Genomic DNA, 13009 nt, shown 5'->3' with positions numbered 1-13009 from the left:
TTGGTGAGTGAACAAAGTGGGCTACTTGGATTTGCAAAACTGGGAACAATGGCCAAAAAGTGATTTTTGCAAAAGGAATGGACCTAGGAAAGTGTGCAAATGGATTCATCAAAAGTTATAAACTGGCACACTCAAAGAATTTTTAGAGTAGAACACAATGGTACAATCCATTTGATCTCATCTATCATGGATTCAAAGTGATGACATCCCAAATAGGGGTACTGATTAATCTACACTTTATGACACTAGTAAAATTTTACAAATTGTATATTTAATCGCATTTGAAAACTGACCAAATGGATTCATCATAAGCTCAAATCTAAAACACAAAAAATATCAGACTACTAGAATGTAATGCAAAACTAATTATCTCATTTTTGTCAACTGGATCAAAGTTATAACTAGTCAAACACGACCTCCTAGAATTCTAAACAATTTACATCAGCATGACAACAATAAACAACCAACTTTGAGGGATTCAAAACCTAGTCAAAATATATCAAAATCAGTTGAAATATAAAACATAGGTTCTTTGATATGCATACTAAACATTTCCAAAGTTGTGAGTCATGAAACATTATTGGGTACAAAATATTCAATTCTAAACTAGGCCTCCTATCATTGTTTGACACTTAGGCAAAAATGCAAATTTGGACATTGCTCAAAACTAAACTTCATGGAATGACTCAAAATGGCACTTTATCTTCATGGAATGAATGAATATACTGAATGAAAGGTGTTATAAAAATTAAACACCTCTTTGGCCTCAAATAGATAGCTGGGTACACATGCATAAAATGCACTCATAGGACTCAAAAGCTTGGAATAGTACTCAAATTGGGAAGGTAATTTGAGTCCCAACAGAAGGAAAACCATAAAGAGCTTGTGTATATGTGAGGAGAAAAATGCTAAGAGAAGAGAGATAAATCATGGTGTCTATGGTGGCTATGATAGAGTTATGCAAAGTAGAATCATTCTAGGAGGAACAAAGACAAGCAGTGAAAGGTTAAGGAAAGATAGATCTAATCAGAAGGATCAAGAAACAAATAGCAAAGAGAAGATCTAACATTAAGTAGTAGAGTACTAACAAAAGAATCAAGTGTTGAATCATTCTAATAGGTGATACAAAGTAAATCTCTTAATAGAGTAGTCTTAATAGGCTATTATAAATCTCTTAACTAAGTGGTTACTTAATTGTGAGTTTAAAATACTTTAGCTAGGTGAGACCTAACAATCTTTGTTTTCCTTTAATAGGGTAGACTTCTCATAAAGTAGCTCATAGTTTATGATTAAACACTTTGTAACCATAATTGGTCACACTTTATGACTACAGTAATGAGATTTGTGGGTGTCATCCCCACCCTAGTTTTACCTTCTTATTGGAGGGTTCCTGGGTAACCAAATTTCCTATATTATATGTTGAATTTTATTAATATTATGGATGTGATGTATGGTTAGTTATTTTAGTTTACATGTTAAATTATGAGATGGATGGTGAATTATTTTAAGGGTAAATTTTTTAAGTACTGATTCACCCCTTCCCCCTCCACCCCCCCCCCCCCCCTCCCACCCAAAGAATTTACTTTCCCATTGTTATTTCCAAAAATTGGTATCAAAGCGTAGTTCTCTTGAAGGAAAGTTTGATAGCTTTGGAGGTAAGATCTTGAAGATGGAAGTCTACAAAATAGGAAAGACTATTAAGAACCAAAAGATTGACATACAACTTGCCCTACATCAACCTAAGGAGGACATTCATTGAAGAGAATGAAAGAGATAGCTATTCAAAAAGGTGAAACTCAATATCAAGAAGTAGACACTACTAGATTATTTGAGGATGGAAACTTAGGAGAGTTTGATGTAGCAATTGCAAATTTGAAGGAAAAAATGGTACCCTAAATGAAGAAGTTAGGAATCTCAAAAGGAAACAAGAAGCACAATCAATGTTGTTGTATGAGACAATTGAACTAAAAAATAAAGTTGAAGAAGATAGAGCCATGATTGAAGAAGATAAAACACTTCTAGCTTACAGACTTGAAGAGAAGACATCAGATGTGCAAAAGCTTGCAAACATGCAATTGGATATGATGAATTAGTTGATGATTTCAAATCAAGAACTAAATAATAAATACATTGAGATTACAACTTTGGAATCACAAAATACCCTACTATAGAATAGATTTAATACTAAGAAAGAAAAGCTTAACAATCCTAGTGAAGCAATCAAATACTTTTAAAAACTGATGGAATCACCAAGATCAATAAATGACACTACCAGCTTAGGCTATTCCACAACTAAAAAAGGAGAATCATCTAAAAGTCATGAACAAATGAACAAAAAGGGAAAGAACATAAAGCCCACTTGTCATCACTGTGGAAATTTGGGTCATATAGAAAATGTTTGCAAGAGAAACAATGGAAATCAAAATCCTAAGCAAAAATTCAAGGGACATTATCACAACTACAAGATGCAAGGACATTAGGAACATGAACGTAGGACCAAGACCACCAACACTCAAACATTTGAAGGTTATTGTTACAACTATTAGAAGTATGGACACAAGGCATATGAATGCAGATCCAAATTCAAGTGAACATCAAGCAAATAGACAAAGGTAAACCACGATTGAAATTCATATGGTTGGGATTATGACACAACGTATAGTTGCCACTATTGCCAAGAGTATGATCACATTCCTAGAAATTGAATTAAGACACATTTCAAAGGTAACTACAATAGATGGTTGAATGAGATTGTATGCTTTAGTTATCTTAAGACTAGTCATGTTAGCAAAAACTATCCAACTCGGTCACCTTCACTGAGTAATGAATTCAGCAAAGGAAAAGCAAAGGTTGATGCTAAAAAGGTGAAAATGTAGATGAGATCACTTCATCCAATGGATCAGGTGATCACATCACCCCTAACTAGGTGATCAAAGGTATGTGTGGAAATGATATTTGAAAAGTTATACTGTGCATCAGTTCCAAGAACCTAAGATTTGAAAAGATTATATATGCATGAATTAAGATGCAATGAAGTGATTAGAACCTAGAGAAAATCTATCATTTTTTTATTTTGTATGTTGTTGCCGAGCATGAAAGGAATTGCAATTATAGTTGAGTTAAGGAGTATGGTAGTGAATGCCAATCTTGCTATGTTAGTTGAGCATGTTGAAAGTCTTATGGTAGCCGAGATTACAACTGTGTAAGCACTGAGCAATTAATGTCAAATTTAAAGGGTTATATAGTAAATTTTTTATTCATTCACACTTACTATAATTTGAAGAGCATAAAGAGCATGAAGGAAAATTTCAATAGGAGATTCAAGTATTTGAAAAATGCATTCAACTGCTACTTGACATCATTCATCAAATTCAAGAGGTATTTAACTTGTACTAAGTTACATTCTTTGGTTTTTACAAACCCTACGAGACAAAAATGGTAGCTAGTTCTTTGTCAAAAGTTAGGAAAGAGGGGAAAGAGGTTTTTAATGTTCAATTAATTAGCAATGATGTAAGACAACCTCCATTTCATGCAATTCCTGAGACTTTATACAACATAGATCCATCTAGTGTGTTATCTATGATACCACCAAAGGATTTAATGGTTCAAGACATGTGTTGTTATTATATTTGTAAATTTGGTGAAGTAGGAGACATGCAAATTAAAGATATCTATAGGAAGTTGTGTGAGAATGGTGATCTGAAGGGGGAAAGCAAGATTTTAGAGCGACAAGGGTTTATGCATGCCCTAGACTTTCCTCAGGTGTTTAAAAATGAATGGATCAAAATTGTGTTGAGTCAGATACATGACAATCAAATTTGGTTAGAGAATGGACCAATCAGAATTACAAAAAGGACTATGAATAGACTATCAGGATACCCTACCCTCGATAGACCAAAGAGCATGTGGAGTGATGCAAAGGAGGTTATTGAGAAGAATATAGGTGTTGTGTGGAACAAGAGAGGAATGTCAATAGACACAATATTAGATCCCTTAGTTTCCTTTGTAGTCAGAGAGGAATGTCAATAGACACAATATTAGATCCCTTAGTTTCCTTTGTAGTCAGAGTGATAGCTCACAAGTTCTTTTAGTCAAGCCCATTGAATAGTGTTTCCTGAATGGCAGTGGATTGAGGTTATAAAATTGTAAAGAGAGATCATTCCTGTGACCTTAACGAGTTGCAACTATAATAGCTATTATAAAACTTGGTATCCATCAGTAAGGCCAAAAGTGCATCATATAATTTTGGTTCTTTAATTGTTTGCATATTTTTCCATGTGAAAAATACAAGCCCCACATTTGGTAAGGTGGTGTTGAAGACAAACATACCTATCACACACCAGATAATAGAGTTCATTGAGCAACTTGGAGATAATTTTGAGTCAGAAATGACTAGTTACTTCAAGGATCTCAAGAAATCCATGAAACAAAGAATGAGGATTCGTGTATCATTAGTGGAACAACATTACAATGATGTGTGTTTCCTAGTGGATGTAGATTATACATATGTGCAAGCAGCAATACCTAGGATCAAATGGTTAAAACCCTTGCCATATGAGATCAATGTGGATGAAGTCTCAGAAAAAATCATAGCTTTATTAGCTAAGGAAATTAACAAGGATGCAACATCCTTTGAAAAATATGATGAGGTTAAGTCTAGAATAACTATTAACCTAGAGACTACCTCAGTGATCAGGAAAAAGAACAAACTAGTGAAGAAGCTCAAAGAGATATTTGGTGAAGGTAAAGAAGAAGAAGATGATGAAGAAGAAGAATAAGGCCAAGCACCACTAGAACTAACACAAGACCTAGGAAAAGATCAAGGTGATCATGATGAAGGTGTCAATGAAGCACCTAAGGAAACTAAGAAGAAGAGGAAATAAAAGGAATAGACAGTGGAGAAACCAAGGAAGACTATGAAGTAGTCACAGTAAAAGCCATTTGTACATTTAACTAGGTCAAGCACTAGGGCAGCCACTGCATAGGTTACCGAAGTTGCAAAGCCTAAAGGAAAAAGAGAAAATGCCATAGCAAAGTTGAGCCAACCTACTAAGAAGACTCCCAAAAGATTGAGGAAGAAAAGAAAGCCACGGGAAGAGTCAGATGAGGAGAAGATAGAGTCTAATGACTTGAGTCAATTCAAGGTGGTAAGCTACAATCCCTCTTCTAACATTGATAACTTGTGTGAAAATATTAAGATCAATGCAAATTTTTTAGGTTTCACACCTATTGATTTTGATAAGTGATATAGAGGAAAGGGTGATGGACCTTTTACATGAGATAGGTTATTCAAATTTGGCTTACAAACCCACAAATTCCTAAAATGCTTAAATGGATTTAAGAGACTCAACCCAACCAAGGTGACTCTAAACACAAACCAATGATTGATTTGAGTTATTTGAGGTATATAAGGATAAATTAATGTTATTTCAAGGTTTTTTGACTTATATTGCACTCACAAAGGGAAAAAGACTCAAAACTAGCCTAATGAGACCTAGAAATTAGTATTTAGCCTTTTTTGTCTTCAAACACAAAACTTTCCCAAAACACATGGAAAAATAAAACCATATTTAGATACCCTTTTGGCCATTCTATAACATATCTTAATCTTGGGTATTTTTCTTTTGGACTAAATAAGAGTATTCAGCCTGTACCCCTACAAATACACTTAAAAGTTGGTGATTTTACAAAGCAAATACCATTTAAATTTATCCCCAAGGTCTCAACTCTTGGAAAATATCAAGAAATTTTCCAAAATCTCTAAATATAAAAGGAATTGGACTCAAAACATGTAGAAAACCAAAAGCCCCAATTTGGTTGCTTCAAACCCTTGTTTTGAGGGTTTCTCCGATCTCACTCTTCCAAACCTTTCCCAGATCAATTGGTGATTTATTCATCATTAAATACACCATATAAAACTATTCCAATCATAAAAAGACCATGTCATTTAGCCCAAACTCCTGCTGCTACACTTGTGCCATCATTTTCAAAGGGAACACTCCTAGTTCCAGCTTGTGATCTAACTTTCAAAACAATTTGATGCATGTATTAGGTTATATTCATATGATTAAATGTTATTATACATAATTCCATAGATTCTATGCCTTTGATTCCATGGGATGGCTATTAGTTACCAAGAAAGCTTCAAAACAATGAAAGGAAAACTCATAAATTCAAACTACTTTATTGATCATGAAAGTACAGTCATGGAAAATGACTCTCAAACCCTCTAAAACATGTAAAAAAGCCTTCAAATATCCTATTGAAACCTTCCACATCCATTCTAGATTTGATCTCAAATCAAAACAAGACATATTAATGCAAAATAATGGATTTGTTGATCCAAAACATGAATTTCGTCAAATCTTTGTGTTGTTTGTCCACTCCATGTTTTTCTTGCTATACAATGGAGTCTCAAAAATAAATAAATATCAAATCTTAACTTCCCCAACCTCTTCCAACTAGCTTGAGGGATTAGTTAAATGTTGCAACCATCAAAACTCCATTTCCCTCCTAAATGGCTACTAGTTGTTATGTATTGAACATCTGAACTTTGAAATTATAAAAATGCACTAAAACTTATTAAACTTGCTCACTAAGGTGTTTCCAACATTTAGGAGACTTATTTAAACTTATTTAAAATCCTACTAACCTCATAAATCCTCCTAGACACATTGGAACACTAATGGTCCAAATTACATTTATTTAATCCTCTCGAGGATATTATTTAATTCAAAGTCATTTTATGATATTTAAACCATAATAGGAGCCAATACATCATAGTTGATATGATTTTCATCATTTAGGATCCCTTTGACCTTCTTGTACATCTAGTAGCTATTAGATGTCTTGCATTCCTTCATGTTCGCCATGGTTTTCTCGTTGTTCTCAATAGTTTGCTTGTTCCTAAGTGCCCCTACACCAATAAGTTAGGAAGTGTAGAGAAAAATAATATAGAGGAGGCCATATATGACATTATGGTAACTTTTAAGACCACTCCTCTAGAGATTTCCAACTCATTATCAAAGAGTTTATATGAAATACTTAAGAAAAAATGGAAATTTAGTTTAACTACTAAAAAAAAAATTAGGGAACCTGCATTAGCTCAAGCGATGCCTAAATTGGATAAGAAAATGATTGCTAATGCAATGGAGAAGAAAAAAGGGAAATTTTCTCCCAAATATAGAGAATTCCATATTCTAAAGAAGAACATGGAAGCTATGGTAACCAAAAGTACATCAATTTGGAAATCTATTTATGGGTTATCCACTAAAGAAATAACTGAGAAAGATGAGAAAGAAGTATTAGATACTACAAAAGTGAGCATAGTAAAGGAAGGTACTATGGAGGGAACTGAAGGAACAAGGAGGCAATAGCTAAACAAGAGAAACAAGATGTAAAGGATACACAATTATCGAGTGCCAGTCCTCCACATACAGACCAAGAGAGTCAATATGACTCAATTATTATCATGGATTTTCCTAATAATATAACACAGAATGTAAATCCTTAGATTGAGGATGATTTGAAAAAAAAATCTACAAGACTCTACCAATGCAACAATTTTATGCACTAATCCTATATTGGTGAGAGTGCATGAGATACAAAAGGTAGAAATTGCATCTGCAAGGGAGAAATAACAAGACACATCAAATGTGCCCCCACAAACTATAGAGGTAAAGGAAAAGGAATCACAAGATCTACATACATATCAAAGTGTAAACCTTTAAAAGAAAGATGTTACAACTGAGAAACCATCTACAATGCTAATAGTTGTCTTTCAGATAAAAGAGGAAAAAGCACAACCTAAAAATACATCAATGCCAAGCCTAAATAGTTTTGACTTACCAACTCTAGTAATTGTTGACAAGGATGGAACAGAAGTGCACACAAGTAAGGAAGCAAGTCTTGTACCTATTCCACCATCATAGGGTGAAGTCCTGAAGGAAGGAGACAACACAAAAGAGTTGAAGTTGATTGTTGCACCTGAGGAGAAAATTTCCATATAAACACTGGATACTTTTCCAATTTCTACATCTCCTCTCAGCAATCAATCCCTTCAGAGGCTGAGTACACAGGACACACCTTTGCAAATATCAACGCCAAGTTCTAGCACACCCATGAGTGTTGATGCTACATCATTTGATGATGTAACCTTAGATGAGGTGATTGAGATACCAAAGTTTGATTTGAATGCACTCACTATTGAAGAAATGAGCATTCTTCAAGGAGCTCTATGAAGAAATAAGAGGAAAGAAATCTTAAGGAGGGAGTATAAGAAAAAGAAAGTCTTGCATGAAATCAAAGATATTTTCATTGATGCTTTCAGCCTCCCAGAAATAAATGAAGATAAGCCTATAATAGAGAAACTTGTTACTATTTTGGACAAGATAAAGGATGAAGAGCTAGATTCTAATGTAAAATTATTAGAATGGTCAGAAAGAAAGTTGCATACCAAGGTACTGGAGAAGATATCTAGTGTTATTGCACTAAGACAAGTTGATCTAGCAACCAAAATGGAAAGTGTAAAGAAGGTGTTAGAGAATATTTTCTCTTTATATACTAAGTTATGCAATGTTGATCTATTCATAAAGGAAATTCAATGGGCTATTGACTAGCTACAAAGAGACTTGCAAATAACAAGTACTACACTAAAAGAATCTCCTGGTCAAAGTCAATTACATTTTCAAAGGTTACTGTCTACTCAAGGTAGGCTTGCTGAGCTATAAGCATAGGATGAAAATATCAAATATACCTTGATCAATATCCAATCCATGTTGACACCTCGCATGGAAGTATCACATAAGGAACTAGCCTATGTAGAAACTTTGATCAAGAAAGATTCTCATCTTTCTACATATGATGGCTTAGTTGACCTTGTTGTCCAACTAGACATTCAATATCAATCCCTAAAGGTAGCCATCAACAATTGGGATGCAACATTGAAGATAATAATGGAGCTTCACAAATCATTTTTGGATAAACACATTGTCAGTGTACAAACCAAATGACATAAGTGTCAAAAAAGGGGGATAATGAAGTTTTGTCAAATTTTGGAGGAAATTTGTCAAGGCAGGTATCTACTCAACAGGAGTAACAAAAGTAGAAATAGAAATGAAGCATTTACTCAGGGGGAGTAATAAGGTATGGTAGATAGACAACAATTTTAAAAATTTTGAAAATTTGAAAGTTTTGTATAGAAGCCGAGCAATGAAGATATATTGTCTAACTTATGCATAAAATAAGGATTTATATGCCATGACAAAGGGTTTTTTCCACTCGTGTTAAAGGGAGAGATTTTTTATCTCATTTTGTTTTTGACAAGGCAATGACAAAATACTTAGTCATTATTTAGCCAAATGCATAGTGCAAGCTAAGTGATCAGAGAGAGCCAAGCAATCAATGTGAGCTAAGTGATCAAAGCATGTCAAGCATAAGTTACCAAACAATACATGTCGAGAAAATATGAATAGTTAGTGTAATGCACTAGTATGTGTCGATAAGATAGTATGTGTTGAGTCACTCTAGCACTGAGCAATCTATAAATGCCAAGCAATTCAGGTGTCGAGCAAGAGTGAGTGACGAGCTATTCAAAACTAAGTTACAACATTAAGAGCACAATGAAAGTCGAGCATCAAAGCCTTTGGATGCTGAGTGAATATTTTTTGGCATAGTAATTTTTTATGGCACAAACTTCTATATGAATCATTTTTTGCTAACATAATCATTGTAATACCCCAAAATTGGCTCATTGCCATGTTAACCAATTCTGGTCTATTTGATCAACCCTAAAGTCCTATGTCACTAGGCAACTCTGATTTAGATAATCTCTACTCGACCTAAGTGTCAAATGCAAAAGATCATTAATTTGTATTAATCATTTACTTTAATTAATTCCTAAATATTCATTAAAATGGCTGAATTAACCTTTTAATTGAATTAATTTAATTATAAGTCTTAGTACTTTAATTTAATTTAATTCACCCCTTTTAGCTAATGTACATGAGGAATTAAATATATTTCATTTAATTAAATATTCTTATTCTAATTGTTGAATTTAATTATTCAATTTACAATACTCAATTATGAGGTCATATTTAATTTCCTTAAATCAAATATCTTATCCAATATTCTCTCTTCAGTTCAGAAATGGAAACTTTTAGTTCACTAAAATCAGAAAAGGAAACAAATCAGTTAATTCCTTATTCCACTCAAAAGGAACCAATTAACTTCCTTTTCTTAAGGAAACTTTGCATTTTAACTGAATGTCATTTCTAATCTTGACCGTTCATCCAAATTAATCTTCATCGTTGGTGGATTTTGGGAATTCTATTTAAGAGACTCCTAATTCCTCATTACAAAGGTTGGAAATTGGAATCATATTGAAGTGTTGTTGAATTAATTACTCATTCTAGCTTTCATACTTAACTTGATATTTTAGCATCATTTAGATCAAAATGCATACATTTAGCTTAATTTATCTTATTGCTTAGTAGAATAAATTGCATATCATTTAGATTAACTACATAAGTACATACTTTGCATAAACTCTTCATACTAAATGGTCTAGTTGTCTGCTACTCGATATAAGAGCACATAGGGAAAATCCTTCTAGTTAGAAGGCAACGGGTCGCTCTGTCAGGCATGTTGGATAAATGACTCCATGTTTATTCTAGGATGACTCCATAGGTAAAGAGCATGTTGAAGTTTGTGTAAGGATCTAAGGCTCGTATTTCAAGTACACATTTCTGGAATCCACTATGGGGCTAAGAAAAATAAGTTTTCTAGCCTCATTTATCATATTTTCTGATATTTTTGTCATTTTGTCATACCTATACATATAGACTTCCAAATTTTTGTGTAGAAAATCTCATTTTTGTGTGAAGATTTGAGAATTTTGTTTCCTTTTCTACACTTCCTCACATGAAAAACTACCCCATTATGCAGTTTCTCACACGACACCTCATTTTCTCACGTGAGTCTATGTAAGTGTTCATGTGGATCTACGTAAAAGTTCATGTGACATCTTGCAATAGCAAATTTAAAATGCAGATTTTCAATGATATATATCATTTCATTTCATTTACGCGTGGTCTCTAAAGCACTTTCTTTTAGCTTTCTATTTTTTTTGCAGCATAACCATGGTTTGCAACATGATTGACAATGATACCTTGTATAGAAACATATCAAACATGAACTGACTATGTGTTTGAAGGATGTTGTCAAAGATACGAATGTTGCAGATCAATTTCAAACCCACATAAAATGTTGTGTCTTTTCCCTGCTTTCCACACTAGTATAATTAAGGTTGTGAACTTTGTAGGGTTTAAGACAAGGGAATAGGGGAGTATGCTCTTTACCACTTGGAGGTCATAACCAAGGGTAAATCAGAAACCTAGAAGCCTCTGAAAGATGGCATCCGAGGGAGGCAAGCAAGTTAGTGGTTCTCCCAAAAAAAGCCTTTAATGAAGAGATGATGATTTCCTTTTAGGGGATCAAAGTCTTGGAATAGGCCAAGGTGGGATCAATTAAACTAACTTGGTATTCAACATGTCATGCATGTTTGGACAAGGAAATAAGGTAGAGGAATATGCTCTTTCCCCTTGAGGGAAATAAGAAACTTGGACCCTTAGATCTAAACTGCCATAATCTGAGTCAACCCTTAGAGGGTCTGCTGGAGTGATCCAACCTTCGAGAATGACCCAAGTGGGCACACTTCTTTTGCCACAAATTCTAACTCACTAGAATAAAGAAGCTTTGTAGAGAAAAAGACTCCAAAGCCATATTAATTTCCTCTCCTTCATTCTTGATATCGCATATCAAGGGGAGGCTCTATCTGTTGCACTGGTTGGTGCTGGCCTCAATCTTTCTAAGCAAGTATGTGCACTTTCAGATGTTGGTGTGGGCTACTAGTCTCAACTCCACTTTCGGAGCCACTATGCATTAATATAAATGGAAGCCAAGTAAAAACCTTTAGTTAGAGGCTACTCTGTTCACCTCCAAAAGGGGGCATAATCTTTGTGCAAGGAGAGGGAAGAATCTCTCTTATAGAACTCACCATAGGCATGCTACTGGGTATTGGAGGGTGGTATATGTGCTTGACCCCTGCCACAAGGGTGTCCATTTAGCATATATGTTATTGAGCCCTTTGAATACACAAAAAACACAAGTGCCCCCTAGGGACTGACACAGTTGTGTGAGGTGCACACATGTGCATAATTTGTGGGACAAAGGTTTTGCCTTTTCTACCATTTTTGGTTTTAGAGATAAAGCATGTTTGTTAACAAGTCTTAAACATGTCCAAACCTATCTAAAAAAATTGAAATTCAAGACTCCCCCATCCCTCTGAGTTGTTTTGTCCTCAGTTAGATTATATTCGACTACTGCTTGCTTACCGTATCTTGTTCAAAATATTTTGTCTTATTCAAAACCAAATGATATTTAACAGCTTGAAAGCCAGCCTTGCAATATATCTAAAAATTTTCAAACAAACCAACAATCTATCCAGAATAATCTAAAATCTTCAAAGTCTTTTCAAAGTCTAGTTTCAGTTGTCAGTTTGGTTTCCATTTTTGTGCATAGTTTACAAAATTTCGCACAATTACCTTTTGTGTTGTCATTTCTTCATGCAACTCTATCTAGTCCTCACACAGCTCTGTGCAAATCTTTGCAGAAGTTCTTTCAATCAGCATTCTATCTCGTTTGTCAAATCTTAGCACTTCTTTGTGCGGCCTAGTGCATATTCTCACGCAAAATTACGTTGTTGTTGTACTTTCTTGCATAGTTCTTAGAGAATCTTCCCACAGAATCCTAAGTCAAAACTATCAAAATTATATGTTCAAACTACCTGCGTTCTTAGTCTAGTTTGTTCCCTACAACATTTTACTTCTTTTATGTCTGCAAATAGTCTACAATAGTAGCATCTTGCTTGACTGATGACCTATGATCTACACTTGAACTAGTCTCATCTTTCAATTATCTTGTTTTTTTCCTCTAGTGCTTGTTATAC

The sequence above is a fragment of the Cupressus sempervirens genome, chromosome 2 (genome assembly GCF_028749045.1).
Source record: "Cupressus sempervirens isolate cs-2001-9-10 chromosome 2, ASM2874904v1, whole genome shotgun sequence".
NCBI classification, from domain to species: domain Eukaryota; kingdom Viridiplantae; phylum Streptophyta; class Pinopsida; order Cupressales; family Cupressaceae; genus Cupressus; species Cupressus sempervirens.
The sequence above is the reverse complement of the archived record's forward strand: the minus strand, read 5'-3'. Positions refer to the sequence as shown.